The sequence below is a fragment of the Lithobates pipiens genome, unplaced genomic scaffold (assembly GCF_037356315.1).
Source record: "Lithobates pipiens isolate NorthernLeopardFrog02 unplaced genomic scaffold, aLitPip1_a1.2 Scaffold_6, whole genome shotgun sequence".
In the NCBI taxonomy this organism is placed as follows: domain Eukaryota; kingdom Metazoa; phylum Chordata; class Amphibia; order Anura; family Ranidae; genus Lithobates; species Lithobates pipiens.
In genome coordinates, this window is record NW_027507881.1 from 6,774,084 (window position 1) to 6,790,495 (window position 16,412).

Here is a 16,412-nt window from a genome sequence, read left to right on the forward strand (position 1 = left end):
GAACGAACAGTTTGCTGAAACCGTGCGCGATGACGTGAACGGCACGTACGACGGGACGAAAAATACGACGTCCTATACACTGCATTATAACTTTCGGCGTGTAAATCCTTTCTGAGCATGCGCGGAACTTAGTTTGACGAACAAGCCTACACACGAGGGGACTGTTCGCTGAAACAAAGTTTCAGCGGACAGTTTTTCGGAAATTCCGAAAAACCTTGTTCAGCGGACTGTTCGCTGAAACTGTCCGCTGAAAGCCCACACACGAGCGGACTGTCCGCCGAAACACTGTTCAGCGGACAAAGTTGGGCGAACAGTCCCCGCGTGTGTACGCGGCCTAAGTAATTCCCCATAAACTTATAGTTACTACACAAGACCCTGCATCATCTCCCATGAACCATAAGTTAATAATAGGTAACTAACATCCTATAAAACACAAGTTACTACAAGTGACCCCCCGATAATACCCTCATGAACCCAGATTTACTACAGGTTAGCTTGAGTAATCCCCTAGGAGTCATAAGTTATTACAAAGACCCTGATAAGCTATACCCTACATCCAGATAGTGAACTCTGCCATTAATACCCCCCATTATTATACCGTACGCCTGTTAAACTGGATGGATGGGTATAGCTGGATGTATAGATGGATGTATAGATGGATGGAGGAATAGATGGATGTATAGATGGATGTATAGATGGATGTATAGATGGATGGATGCATAGATGGATGTATGGATGTATAGATGGATGGATGCATAGATGGATGTATGGATGTATAGATGGATGGATGGATGTATAGAGGGATGGATGTATAGATGTATGTATAGATGGATGGATGCATAGATGGATGGATGGATGGATGTATAGATGTATAGATGGATGTATAGATGTGTAGATGGATGGATGGATGGATGGATGTATAGATGGATGTATAAATGGATGGATGGATGTATAGATGGATGGATGGAGGGATGGATGGATAGATGGATGTATAGATGGATGGATGTATAGATGGATGGATGTATAGATGGATGCATAGATGGATGGATGTATAGATGGATGCATAGATGGATGGATGTACAGATGGATGTATAGATGGATGGATGTATAGATGGATGTATAGATAGATGGATGAATGTATAGATGGATGTATAGATGGAGGTATAGATGGATGTATGTATGTACAGTATAGATGGATGTATAAATGGATGTATAGATGGATGTATAGATGGATGTATAAATTGATGTATAGATGGATGTATGGATGGATGGATGGATGTATAGATGGATGGATAAATGGATGGATGTATAGATGGATGTATAGATGAATGGATAAATGGATGGATGTATAGATGGATGGATGTATAGATTGATGTATAGATGGATGGATGTATAGACAGATGGATGTATAGATATATATATATAGATGGATGGATATATAGATGGATGGATGTATAGATGGATGGATGTATAGATGGATGTATAGATGGATTTATGGATGGATGGATGTATAGATGGATGTATAGATAGATGGATGAATGTATAGATGGATGTATAGATGGAGGTATAGATGGATGGATGTATAGATGGATGTATAGATGGATGGATGTATAGATGGATGTATAGATGGATGGATGTATGTATAGATGGATGTATAGATGGATGGATGGATGTATGTATAGATGGATGTATAGATGGATGGATGTATGTATAGATGGATGGATGTATAGATGGATGTATAGATGGATGGATGTATAGATGGATGGATGTATAGATGGATGGATGTATAGATGGATGTATAGATGGATGGATGTATAGATGGATGTATAGATGGATGGATGTATAGATGGATGTATCGATGGATGTATAGATGGATGGATGTATAGATGGATGTATCGATGGATGTATAGATGGATGGATGTAAAGATGGATGTATAGATGGATGTATAGATGGATGTATGTACAGATGGATATATAGATGGATGGATATATAGATGGGTGGATGGATCGCCCCTTACCCTGATCAATTGTTTTTTTACACAATCGGATAGTAAGTGTCCCCACTGTCACTGCCCCTCTGGTCTGCATTCCATCATTTATACCCCTATTATTATACAGTATGCCAGTTAAACTGGGATCTCCCTATATATGGATGGATGGATGGATGGATGGATTGTGTGGTATTTTGTCAGCATTATTCCTGCAATTGCCAGATGGTGTCTAGCAAACTCCCATGTTCATTGATTAATACACGTGACCCTGAGCAATTCCTCATGAATTAATAGTTACTACAAGTGACTCTGAGGAATAGTCTATGAACCACCAGTTAATATAGATGACCAAGTAATCTCCAATAAACCAAAACTTATTATGAGTGATTTTGAGAATACTCTCCTGAAATGACACTTACTACAAGTCACAGTGGGGTTGATTTACTAAAACTGAAGAGTCCAACATTTGGTGTAGGTCTGCATGATAGCCAATCAGCTTCTGACTTTCGCTTGTTCATTTAAGCTTTGGCAATAAAATCCAGAATTTGATTGGTTTTTATGCAGAGCTGCACCAGATTTCACACTCTCCAGTTTTAGTAAATCAACCCCCATTGTGTAATCCCCAAAGAACCATTAGTTACCACACCTCCCAACTTTTTGAGATGGGAATGAGGGACACCTATCAAAAGTAGACAGGCATAGGTCACACCCCTTGCCACGCCCCCTTAAAGAAGAATTGTACAAAAACAATATTGGTTAAACCCACAAGTGTTTTTTTTATTTATTTTTTACCACTACTATTCCTTTATATTGATTTTTGGAAATTACAAATGCAGCAATTTAGAAATCAGATGAAAGGTTTAGCCAGGGCTCAAGTCCTGCGGGAACGCATGGGAACAGAGTTCCTGTACTTTTTCCACAACAGGAACTCAGTTCCCATTAGCAGCCGCGTCCTGCAAGACTTTGAAGTGTGTGAGCTGTGTGGCAGGTGCTACACCTGCAGCTGCCGACACAGCTCACAATAGTAAGTGGCGCACACCTGACCATTCAGGCATTGCCAGTAGGGGGCCCCATGACAGCTTCCGCTTCGATCTACCTGTCAATCACAGCTAGCTGACGGGTAGATCAGGTCCCTGCTGCTAAGAGATTGTATTTAGTCAGACCTCTCGTGATGCGCTCCTCCCCGCCAGCCCCGTCCTGATTTTCTGTCTCCTCATCCCCCCCCCCCCCCCCCAGTCTCCTGCATACTTGCTCTGTGTGTCCCGCTGAATCCCCCTCCTCTATCTTCAGTGCCATATGATGAGAGAACCCAGAGGAGGAGCACAGCTATTGTGCTCACAGGACATGCAGGGAGAGAGGTGAGCTGAGGGAGGAACATCAGTTTGGGGTGGTAAGCTGGGCACAATACCCGGCAAAGTTTAATGCCAGGAGGGAAGTTTATGTGGAAATATGTGAAGGGTTGGAATAGCAGCGAGTGTGTGTTGGAGCCCCTGCAGAGTTTGCAGCCCCCCCAAGATAGCATACATCTCCTAAGCAGGAACACATCACTATCCCCCCAAGCATTCTGTCCAGATAATGTGCAGCTCATTTATCACCTTTCCATTTAACCCTGTGTTATCCAAACTCTGTTCAATGAAAAGTGTAACCTCACCACATAAACACTCTATATACAAAATAAAATTCCCCAATAAAGATCAGAACATGATGTTCACATTTGCATGGAAGCACAATGGAATGAATGCTGATTATTCAGAGAATTACCGTATTTATGTTTAGTGAGGATTGTTTTTTTTTTTTTAATGTACTAACAGTTAAGCTTCATACACACAATACGAAAATTGGATGAAAAATACAAATTTTGAAGCGTTCGTGCATATGAGCGTATCATTTTTTTTATTTTTTTTTGGTGGGCGAGTGGATCTTGGGTGGGAGTTCCCACACTTTTTTCCCCAGGACTTGACCCCTGGGTTTAGCACTGGAAAACACGTTTTGATAGATAAAATGTGCATTGTATATGCAATTATATAGATCAGACTAAAATGAGGGACAAATGAGAAGGAATGAGGGATGGAGGGATATCGCACCAAATCAGGGACAGTCCCGCAAAATCAGGGACAGTCCCGGGAAATCAAGGACAGTCCTGCAAAATCAGGGACAGTCCCGGAAAATCAGGGACAGTCCCAGGAAATCAAGGACAGTCCCGCAAAATCAGGGACAGTTGGGAGCTATGAGTTATTACAAGGACAATGATCGGGTATTTCTTCCACACAGATAGTAAGTGTCTCCACTGTCATAGTCCCTCTGGTCTGCATTATGTCATTAATACCCCATTATTATACAGTGCACCAGTTAAACCAAGAGCTCCCTGTATATGGATGGATGGTGAAGTATTTTTCTTCTACATTAACCCCTGAAATTGTTGGATAGTTTCTAGCAGACTCCCAGTGTTAGTCGTTACAACTAGTGACCCTGAGCAATCCCCCACGAACAATTACTTAATACAGATGATTGAGCAATATTCAATCCACCCAAAATTTACTACAGGTGACCCTGAGTAATCCCCCCACAAACCAACACCTAATACAAGGACCCTGATCAGCTTTTTTCTTACACCCAGTTAGTAAGTATCCCCCTTTTTCACAGTCCCTCTAGTTTGCACTCCTGTCATTAATACCCCCATTATGATATAGCACACCAGTTACACTGGGATATTCCCTGTATAGAGAAGGGAAGCCAGCAGCACTGCATGGGGGGGGGGGGGGCGGGAAGTAGGGGGAATCTGCAACACACATAGTGATTAGCGTGTGCCTAGGCACACCTGGCACACCCCCTGCGCATGCCTATGAAAGTTACGAATTATTATATAGCACACCAGATACACTAGGATCTTCCTGTATGAGGATGGATGGATGGTGGAGTAAATTTTCTGCATTGACCCTGCCATTGTCGGATGATGTCTACAAGACTCCCAGTGTCATTAGTTGTTACTATACCTGGGTAATCTCCAAATTTACTATTTATTATATAGCACATCAGATAAACTAGGATCTCCCTGTATAAGAATGGATGGATGGATGGATGGATGGTGGAGAGCATTTTCTGCATTAACCCTGCCATCGCTGGATGGTGTCTGGCAGACTCCCAGTGTCATTAGTTACTGCAAGTGATCCATCTGTTATTATAGATGACTGAATAATTCCCCCCCCCCCCCCCCCAGGTAGTAAGTGTTCCCAGTATCTCAGTCTCTGTGGTCTGCACTAGGGATGAGCTTCGTGTTCGAGTCGAACGTACGTTCGACTCGAACATTGGCTGTTCGTCCGTTCGGCGAAATCCGAACATTTTAGTCCGTTCGCGTCAAATTCGTGTGCGATGGCGCAGTGCATTGCTGGCTCATGATTGGCCAAGCATGCACCGTGACCCCGCATGCTTGGCCAATCGCAGCGCCAGCAGCGAGGAGAGCCATGATTGGCCACAGGCAGGATGCCTGTGGCCAATCATAGCTCAGGCTGTGTAGTGCACGCCCCACACTATATAAGGCCGCCATCGCGGCGGCCTCGTGTAGTGTGTTGGCGTCTGAAGCAGTGGGTGTTCTGTGTATCTTCAACACAGTACACACCGATCTTTTTGGGGAGGCGCAAACAAACTGAAAAAAGAAAATCAATTGCGGCCATTGTGCCATCAAACTAAGCCACTGTGCCCATCAAGCCCAACCACTGTGTCTATCAAACGCAGCCACTGTGCCCATCAAGCGTAGCCCCTGTGCCCAGCAAGTTCAGCCACTGTGCCCATCAAATGCAACCACTGTGCCCATCAACCACAGCCACTGTGCCCATCAATTGCCACCACCGTGCCCATCAAATGCAACCACTGTGTCTATCAAACGCAGCCACTGTGCTCATCAAGCGCAGCCACTGTGCCCATCAAATGCAACCACTGTGCCCATCAAACGCCGCCACTGTGCCCATCAAATGCAGCCACTGTGCCATCAAACGCAAGTCACTGTGCCCATCAAATGCTGCCATTATGCCCATGAAACGCAGCCACTGTGCCCATCAAAGGCAGCTACTGTGCCCATCAAGAGCAGCCATTGTGCCAACTACCATACCTATCAATTGCTGCCAGTATGCCTATCAATTTCTGCCAGTGTACCCATCAATTGCCGCTCCTGTGCCCCATCAAATGCTGCCAGTGTGCCCATCATTTGCCGCTGCAACTGTGCCTCATCAAATGCTGGCAGTGTGTATCACCCCGGCACTTGCCTGTCTCGCAGCGGGTCAGTGGCGGTGTCCTGCGTGCTCCTTGATGTCTTCTTCCGTCCTCTCTATCAGGCGTCCAATCACAGCGTCTGATGTTTCAGCCAATCAGGTGACAGATAACAGACCCGAGCACCTGATTGGCTGAGAGGTGGTTCAGTGTTAGCAAAGTGAATTCCTTCGCTTTGCTAACAAACAATTGAGTGAGCAGCAAACGCACAGCATTGCACCCGCTGTTCACCTTTTTGGGTGCCTATTAGTGTCTACGGCTCTAATCAGGTGCTTCCAAAAAAAAAAAACATCACTATAATTCAGGTGCCCAGCGCCAGAAAAGGGGCCAGACACCTGAATAGGGGGTGTCAGCGGGGACTATAAATAGATTCATGCAAGGCATGAATCTATCTATGGTGATAGAGCGGTGACAGAAGAGAGGGGGCAGCGCTCCTGCGCCCTTTACGGACGCACTGCCACTGTATGTTATACTTTTCATTTAAAGCCCCTCTCAGAGATAAAATCCACACCCCTGCCTGTTGTAGCCACTTCCTATTGGATGGGCTATGGTAAAAAAAAGGTGGACGTCAGCAGAGAGGATTGGAGGAGACTGGTGGTCCCCTGGGTCGGTGGTACTCCTAACAGTGGGGATGTGGGATCTAGTTTGGGGATTTACGTGGGTATATCTGGCTTCACACAGTAAGGGGGAAAAGGCCTAATAGAAAAAGATAGTGGGTATTTAAGTCAAATAATGAAGAGGTAGAGAAAACATTTTGGGAGCCCAATGGATCCAGCAAATTATGCATTCTAATTATTTTCCTATTGCATTCTTCTTTCTTTTCTCCAGTACCACTACATTAAACTCCCACTTAAATTAATATTTTATTGCTTCATAGGCAGAACAAATGTCATTTGTAATTATATGGCAGAGGTTGCAGTGTGGTGGCACCAGCACCAGTGCCTAAGGCCCAATTTTTCTGCCCCTGTTTAACAGGGACATGTAATTACAATTCTTGATATAATATTTCACAGGAGGGCCCCTTCCTGTGCCCACCCAGAGTAACGGTGAGGACTTATAGTGTTGTGGCACCAGCACCACAACCACCAAAGGTAAATTTTTCTACCACTGTTCAACAATGGCATGTAATTACAATTCTTGATATAATCGTTCACAGCAGGGCGCTCCAGCGCCCACCAAGAGTCACTTTGAGGGCTTACAATGTTGTGGCAAAACCAACACCTTGTTCCGCCATTTCTGCAGAGCATATAGGGCAGACCCCTACTTTCAAACATCCAATTTACAAACATCTCCTACTTGCAAACGGAAGGAGACAACAGCAAGTGAGATGAAAAAAGATGGACGACAAAACAAATTATACAGGGGTGATAACCCTTCCCTATGTTTTCCAAAAAGCTTAAAAATAGTTTTTTTGACTGGAGCTACACTTTAAAAATGTACCAGTTGAAAATTACAAACAGATTCAACTTAACACAACAAACCTACACAGTCCCTGTCTTGTTTGCACCGCCTGTATACTGCTGTTCTGAGTATATAGGGCCTGGGGGCCACACGCATTTCCTTTTTTTAATATGGGTACGGGGTTCCCCTTAATATGCGTACAAGACCCAAATAGGCTGGTAATGGGCAGGGAGGGCTACCCATGCCATTTTTCTCAATGATTTTCAACCATATTACAGGAACCAGATATAACATTAAAACCGCAAGCAGTTTTAAATGGTGTTATTTCCGTTTAATGTCATTTTGTGCAGGAACTGTTCTAAACACGGGAAACACGTGGCACTTCACAGGCATACTACAGACAGCCCCCAGGCACCATATTTAAAGGAATATTTCACTTTTTTTTTTTCACTTTAATCGTCATTAAAATCAGTGCTCCCGCCAAAACGGCCATTTTTAAAACTTTTTTTTGCATTGACCCATGTCCCCTGGGGCAGGAGTCAGGTCCCCAAACCCTTTTTAGGACAGTATCTTGCATATTAGCTGTTAAAATTAGCACTTTTCATTTCGAACGTTTGAGTCCCATAGACTTCAATGGGGTTCTAATGTTCGTTCGAATTTGGGGTCCGTTCGAAAGTTCTGGTGCGAACCGAACCGGGGGGTGTTCAGCTCATCCCTAATCCTGAGTATTATCTCATGAATCAGCAAATACAAATAGCTGAGTAATATCCAATGTTACTATTTATTATATAGCGCACCAGTTAAACTAGGATTCCCCTGTACAAGGATGGATGGATGGATGGATGGATGGTGGAGTACATTAACCCTGCCATGTTGGATGGTGTCCACAAGACTCCCAGTGCCATTAGTTACTTGGGTAATCTTCAAAATTACTATTTATTATATAGCACACCAGATAAACTAGGATCCCCCTGTATAAGGAAGGATGGATGGATGGACGGTGGAGTGCATTTTATGCATTAACCTTGCTATTGCTGGATGGTGTCTAGCAGACTCCCAGTGTTATTAGTTACTACAAATGATCCTGAGTAATATTTCATGAACCAGCTAATACAAATAGCCGAGTAATCTCCAAAGTAGTTACTAATTAAATATATAGCACACCAGATACACTAGGACCCCCCCCCCCCCCCCCGCCCTGTATAAGCATGGACGGATGGATGGATGGTGGAGTACATTTTCTGCATTAACCCTGCCATTGTTGGGTGGTGTCCACATTACTCCCAGTTTCATTAGTTACTATACCTGAGTAATCTCCAATGTCGCTATTTATTATATAGCACACCAGATAAACTAGGATCCCCCTGTATAAGGATGGATGGATGGATGGATGGATGGATGGATGGATGGATGGATGGTGGAGTATTTTTTTCTCTGCATTAACTCTGTCATTGCTGGATGGAGTCTAGTAGACTCCCAGTGTTATTAGTTATTACAAGTGATCCTGAGTATTATCTCATGAATCAGCTAATACAAATAGCTGAGTAATCTCCAACGTTACTATTTATTATATAGTGCACCAGATAAACTAGGATCTCCCTGTACAAGGATGGATGGATGGATGGATGGATGGATGGTGGAGTACATTAACCCTGCCATGTCGGATGATGTCTAAGACTCCCATTGTCATTAGTTACTATTGCTGATTAATCTCCAAAGTTACTATTTATTATATAGCACACTGGATAAACTAGGATGGATGGATGGATGGATGGATGGATGGATGGATGGATGGAGGTAAGTGGAGTATTTTTTTTTCTCTGCATTAACCCTGCAATTGCTGGATGTGTCTGGCCAACTCCCAGTGTTATTAGTTTCTACAAATGAAGCTAATATTCCATGAATCATCCATTACTTAAATAGATGACTGAGTAATCTCCAATAAACCAGAAGTTAGTAAAATAATACTACCATGAACCTTCAATTACTACAAGTGACCCTGACAACACTCCTATGATATTATATAAGGATCCCGATCAGTTATTTCATTACACCCAATTAGTAGGGGTCCCCATTGCCCCTGTGGTCTGTCATTAATAATATTAATTATAATAATACAGCACACCAGTTACAATGGAAGGATGGATGGAATGATGGATGATGGATGCATGATGGATGGATGGATGGAAGGATGCATGATGGAAGGATGGATGGATGATGGAAGGCTGGGTGGATAGATGATGTATGGATGAGGGATGGATAGATGGATGGATGGATGGATGATGGAAGGATGGATGGATGGATAATGGATAGATGAGGGATGGATGGATGGATGGATGATGGAAGGATGGATGGAGGACGGATGGATGAGGGATGGATGGATGATGGAAGGATGGATGGATGGATGGATGAATGAGGGATGGATGGATGATGGAAGAATGGATGGATGATGGATGAGGGATAGATGGATAGGTGGATGAGGGATGGATGGATGGATGAATGAGGGATGGATGATGGATGGATGAGGGATGGATGGATGGATGGATGATGGATGGATGGATGATGGATGAATAAGGGATGGATGGATGATGGATGGATGGATGAGGGATAGATGGATAGGTGGATGAGGGATGGATGGATGGATGAATGAGGGATGGATAATGGATGGATGAAGGATGGATGGATGGATGGATGATAGATGGATGAAGGATAGATGGATGGAGTAGGTGTTGTGCAATAACCCCGCACACAGCCTCCCGGTGTCATTTAACCCCTCCAGCCCCGATGCTCCGCCCGGTTCCGTCCTCTATATAGCAGAGCGCGGTGTATGAGCGGAGCAGAGCCGTCCTGTACGGCAGGCTGTCCGGTTCCCTGGATGATCGGGCTCCGCATTCGGAAGCTCCGCACAGCCCCGGACCCGTCCGCACAGCCCGGGCACTGAGTCATCACCGGGGGAGGAGGGGGAGGGGAGCCCGGACCGGGGCACGTGGAGGAGGGGAGAGGGAGGCGGTGTGATCCTCCTCCGTACAATGACCGGTGTGGAGGACCGGTGCAGGACTGTCCCGCCTGTCACAAGGACTTTATTCTAAGGCATGCATGCTCCATGCGGACATCTTTATTGGCTCTCCTTGTAGTTTTCTCTACGCGACGGCTGCAGGCAGCGCTACCAGCCGGGAGGAGAGCCGTGATAACGGGAGCTCAGGTGGTCCCCGACTTGTTTGGGACTCTGCTGCTGAAACACAAGAGGTAAGTGACACCCCCCCCCCTCCCCATTATTCCGGCATTGAGTCTCCATACCCCCCAGTGTGTAACCCTGTCCTGGCTGGACGAGCCTGCAATGCAGAATTGTCCTCGCCAGGGAAGGAGGATGTAACGGGCAGGCTGGAATGGGTTAAATTAGCAGGCGACTTTTTTTGGGGGTGCTCATCCCTGTAGGAACTGGGCTGAAGTCTATAGGAGTAACTGGGACATCACTTACAAGGCGCAGCACCCCCAAATTAATTGTCGGGTGATTTTTGTATATTCCCCATTATAGCCATGGGTGCCATTAATCCAGACAGCCCCCCAGGGCCTGTAAGCCTTCTTATAGCCCATTGTCCTTTTGAGGGGTCATGCCAGCAAAAACTAGGCTGAAGTCTGTGGGAGTAAATGGGATATCACCTACAAGGTGCAGCACCCCCAAATGAATTGTCGGGTGATCTTTGTATATCCCTATTAATAGCCACGGGTGCCATTAATCCAGACAGCCCCCCAGGGCCTAAACCCATTGCCTTTTTATAACCCATTGTCTTATTGGGGGGGGGGGGGGGGAGTCATCCCAGTAAGAACTAGGCTGAAGTCTGTGGGAGTAACTTGGACATCACCTACAAGGTGCAGCACCCCTATCTGAATTGTCGGGAGATATTTGTATACCCATATTAATAGCAATGGGTGCCATTAATCCAGGAAGCCCCCCAAGGCCTAAACCCATTGCCTTCTTGTAGCCCATTATCTTTTTGGGGGGTTATCCCAGTAAGAACTAGGCTAAAGTCTATATGAGTAACTGGGACATCATCTACAAAGTGCAGCACCTTCATATGAATTGACAGTTTTTTTTTCCTACCACCCTAATAATAGCAATGGATGCCATTAATCCAGCCAGCCCCCAGGGTCTATAAGCCCTTTGCCTTCTTGTAGCCCATTGTCCTTTTTGAGGGGTCACCCCAGCAAGAACTAGACTGTAGTCTGAGGGAGTAACAGGGACATCACCTACAAGGTGCAGCACCTCCATATGAACTGGGTGATTTTTATATATCCCTATTAATAGCAATAGGTAAGATTAATCCAGGTAGCACCCATGGCCTGTAAAGCCACATTGCCTTCTTGTAGCCTATTGTCTTATGGGGGGGGGGGGGCATCCCAGCAAGAACTAGGCTGAAGTCTATAGGAGTAACAGAGTCATCACCTACAAGGTTCACCACCTCCAAATTAATTGTTGAGTGACTTTAATATATCCCTATTAATAGCAATGGGCACCATTAATCCAGCCAGGGCATGTAAACCTATTACCTTTCTATAGCCCATTGTCTTCTTGGGGGGGGGGGTCACCCCAGCAAGAACTAGGCTGAAGTCCTGAAGTCTATGGGAGTAACTGGAACATCACTTATAAGGTGCAGCACCTCCATATGAATTTTCCGGTGATTTTTGTATATTTCCATGAATTGCAATGTCCAATGTGTGCCATTAATCCAGTCACCCCCCCCCCCCCCCCAGGGCCTGTAAGCCCATTGCCTTCTTGTAGTACATTGGTCTGACTTATTTCTGTAGACATTAGGCTTGTTGCCAGCAATGTGCACAGTGTCCTATTGCTTCCCATAGCCTTGACTTTCCCTATAGACAAGGCAGCAGCACAAAGTTCTTGTTTGTTATATAAGGTGTGGGGGCATTGCAGACAAATGCTGATTGTCTGCAGTCTTTAGTCCATGGTGAATTCAGACCAGTATATTGGTACCCCCCCCCCCCCCCCAGACATTTCGCATTCACCATGTTACAGTATTGTAGTCTTTAATCACTTGCCTGGCCATGCATGACTTTGTGCAATCCCCTGGCAGGACAAGCGGGTGCCTAATGCAGCATTTAGGGGGCCAGATGTAGCAGACCCCAGTGGGGGTCTGCAGACTTCCTTCCTTGTTTTCTTTGCACCCCTTGGTCTGTGTCTTTTCTGCTGCACTGACATCCTATTTTACTGATTTATTTACGACTTATGAGCCTGTAAGGACAAGGAGCAGGATATATTTAGCTCTGCAATAAGAATTTACAATGCTAATTGTAACCTGGGTGTGTGTATAGAAATGCTGTATAATCAGCCTCAGAAAGCAGAGATCCTATGAAGTGTTATTGCAAAGAGTGCTGCACGCTGCTCTGCATTTCGCTCCTGTAGGTATGCCCATCTCCCATATGTTTGTCTGCATGCATTTCCTCCCAGCCAGCCGGGCCATGTGTAAATGGAGCTGTTCTGTTGACATTTGCTATCCAATCTCTTCAAATATTAGTCATTTTTTTTGTCTTGCACAAATGGCAAGGCTGCGTCCGATTGAATTTTGGTCTTTTGAAGTTAGACTCTGGGATGTTTGCGTTTTTTCTTCCTTTCTTTTGCCATTTTGCAGAAATAAAGTGATTTTTCTATAGCGGAGAGCCGGCAGCAGCCATGTATTTGTCTCAGGGCTCTGTCTGGCTCGCTCAGAGTACTTGAATTAACTGATAAACATTTATCTTAGTAGGTTCTGTGGAAGCCTCCAAAGTCTTCTGGAAAGCTCATTGCCTTTCAGTTTATTTTTATTTTTTTCTTGTTTGTTTTTTTTTATTTTTTTTAAATTGTTGCAAAGTTTTCCTGCTGCAATGATACTGATCCATTCATCTAATGATCTTGATTACATCACATTCTTTATGCAGCAATTAAATCTTGGTGATTGTGTAACTTTAAAGTCTTCCAAACCCCTCCATCATACTCAAACCCTGAAGAAGGGGGGGAGATCTTTGAGCCCAGCCGAAACATGTTGGTTATTTTGTGTTGTTTCTTTGTGAGCAAATATCAATATTAAAAGCTTCTTGATTTTATTTTGTTTTGGTACTCTCATTTGACTTTGTGAACACGGATCTGTCTCAGGGCACCCCTCAAAGTATGATACGCCTTTATCTTAGTAGGTAAAGTCACCTGGAAAGCTTGCATCCTTTTGCCCCGTACACACGATCGGACATTGGTCAGACATTTCCGACAACAAAATCCATGGGATTTTTTTTCCGACGGATGTTGGTTCAAACTTGCCTTGCATACACACGGTCACGCGAAGTTGGTCGGAAATTGCGAACGTCAAGAACGCGGTGACGTACAACGCATACGACGAGCCGAGAAAAACGAAGATCGATAGCCAGCGCGGCTCTTCTGCTTGATTCCGAGCATGCACGGAACTTTTTGCGTCGGAATTGTGTTACACACACGATCGGAATTTTGTTGTCGGAAAATTTGAGAACCAGATCTCAAATTTTGTGCGTCGGAAATTCCGATGGAAAATGTCAGATGGAGCCTACACACAGTCGGAATTTCCGACAACAAGCTCCCATAGAACATTTTCCGTCTGAAAATCCGACCATGTGTACGGGGCATTCGTTTTTTTTTTTTCTTGCTTGTTTTAGAAATATTGCTAAGTTGTCCTGCTGCAAGGATACTGATCCATTGATCTCGGTAACATCAGATTCTTTTTACATCTTCTTGGTGATTGAGTAACATAAGAGTCTTCCAATCCCCTCCATTATACTCAGACCCTGAAGAAGGGGGGGGGGGATCGTTGACCCCCCGAAACACATTGGCCATTTTATGTGTGTTGTGTTTTTGTTTTGTTTTTTTGAGCAAATATCAACATTTTAAAGCTTTTGGACTCTTGGATTTTTTTGTTTGGTACTCTCATTGGATTTTGTGAACTTTTTTCCTGTCTTAGGGTGCGCTGAGAGCCCTCAAATTAAATGATAAAACAATACTTAGTAGGAAAAGGCTCCTGGAAATCATGTATCCTTACAGCTTTTTTTTTCTTGCATGTGTTAGAATTATTGAGTGTTTAAATTAAATTATAAAGCTATCTCTTAGTAGGAAAAGGCTCATAGAAAACTTACATCCTTATGTTTTTTTTCTTGCATATTTTAGAAATATTGCAAAATTGTCCTGCTGCAAGGATACTAATCCATCGATCTAATGTCCTTGGTTTATTTGCATTCTTCATGCAGCAATTAAATCTTGGTGATTGTGTAACTTTAAAGTCTTCCAATCCCCTCCATCATACACAAACCCTGAAGCACAGGGTAGATATTTGAACCCTTGAAACGCGTTGGAAGTTTTGTGGTGCAGTTCTTGTGAGCAAATAAGGATATTAAAAGCGTTTGCCATCTCGGGCCTTCTGTTTGGCACTCTCTTTGGACTTTGAGAACGTGGATCTGTCTCAGGGTGTGCTCAGAGTACTTGAATTAAATAATAAACCTATATCTCAATAGGAAATGTCTCCTGGAAATCTTGCATCCTTACAGCTTTTTTTTTTTCTTGCAGGTGTTAGAATTATTGAGTGTTTGAATTAAACGATAAAAATATATCTTTATTTATTAATTTTTTTTTTTTTTAATTTCCAATATATCTTTATTGTTTAACGACCTGGTTGAAAATAGTTGTAACTGCAGCTTTAATTACCGCAAAAAGATACTTAAATGAGAAAAACAGGCTGACGTGTGTAAATGAAATGACGCTTTCTTGATAAACCTATATCTTAGTAGGAAAAGGCTAATGGAAAGCTTGCATCATGTTTTTTTTTTTTTCTTGCATGTTTTAGAAATATTGCAAAGTTGTCCTGCTATAAGGATATTGATCCATTGATCTTGGGTTACATTGGATTTTTTATGCAGCAACTAAATCTTGGTGATTGTGTAAAATAAGAGGCTTCCAAATCCCTCCATCATACTCAAATCCTGAAGTGGAGATCTTTAAAGAGGAAGTAAAGGCACTTTAAAAAAAAAAAATGCAACCTGCAAGGCAAAGGCATAATGAGCTAGTATGCATAGCATACTAGCTCATTATGAATAACTTACCTGAGAACAAAGCCCCCGAAGCGGTCCTCCTCCTTTATCTTCACCGCTGCCATGTATCCCTGAGTGACTTCCGGGTTTCGCTGCTGCGGCGCTGTGATTCGCCGGAGCCGCAATGGCGTCACTCCCGCACATGCGCACGGGAGCCGACACGAGCGGCATATCACCGTGATCTGCGGCGTGCTCAGTGCGCTCTGCGCGCCGCTGTCTACGCCGCATGCGCCGTAGACAGCGGTGCCTCTCTTTTTGTAAATATCTCCTAAACCGTATAGGTTTAGGAGATATTTCTTGGACCTACAGGTAAGCCTTAATCTAGGCTTACCTGTAGGTCAAAGTGTGTTGTAAGGGTTTACAACCACTTTAAGCCCCTGAAACACGTTGGTTGTTTTATGTTGTCTCCTTGTGAGCAATATTATAGTGAAAGCTTTTGGACTCTCGGATCTTCTGTTTGGCACTCTTATTGGATTTTGTGAACATGGATCTGTCTCAGTGCACACCTCAGAGCCGCCTTTCTCAACATTTTCAATACAGAGGAACCCTTGAAATAGCTCTCAAGTCTCGGGAAACCCCTGCTAAAAATTTGAAATCTACAACTCATGATGCATTAGGCCGCGTACACACGGGCGGACTGTCTGACGGACTTGGTCCGCTGAA

At 44.1% G+C, this 16,412-nt stretch overlaps 1 protein-coding gene across 4 annotated transcripts in view; it reads left to right on the forward strand.

The window, feature by feature from the left end:
• The first annotated feature begins 10,473 nt into the window (after positions 1-10,473).
• Positions 10,474-16,412, forward strand: part of LOC143958211 (multiple epidermal growth factor-like domains protein 11) — a 970,559-nt gene continuing 964,620 nt past the window's right edge. For 2 of the 4 annotated variants that reach the window (XM_077467688.1, XM_077467691.1), the window contains exon 1: positions 10,474-10,901. The gene's annotated coding sequence lies outside the window, so the exon portion shown is untranslated. The remainder of the gene's footprint in view (positions 10,902-16,412) is intronic. The other 2 variants (XM_077467690.1, XM_077467689.1) reach the window with 1 other exon arrangement.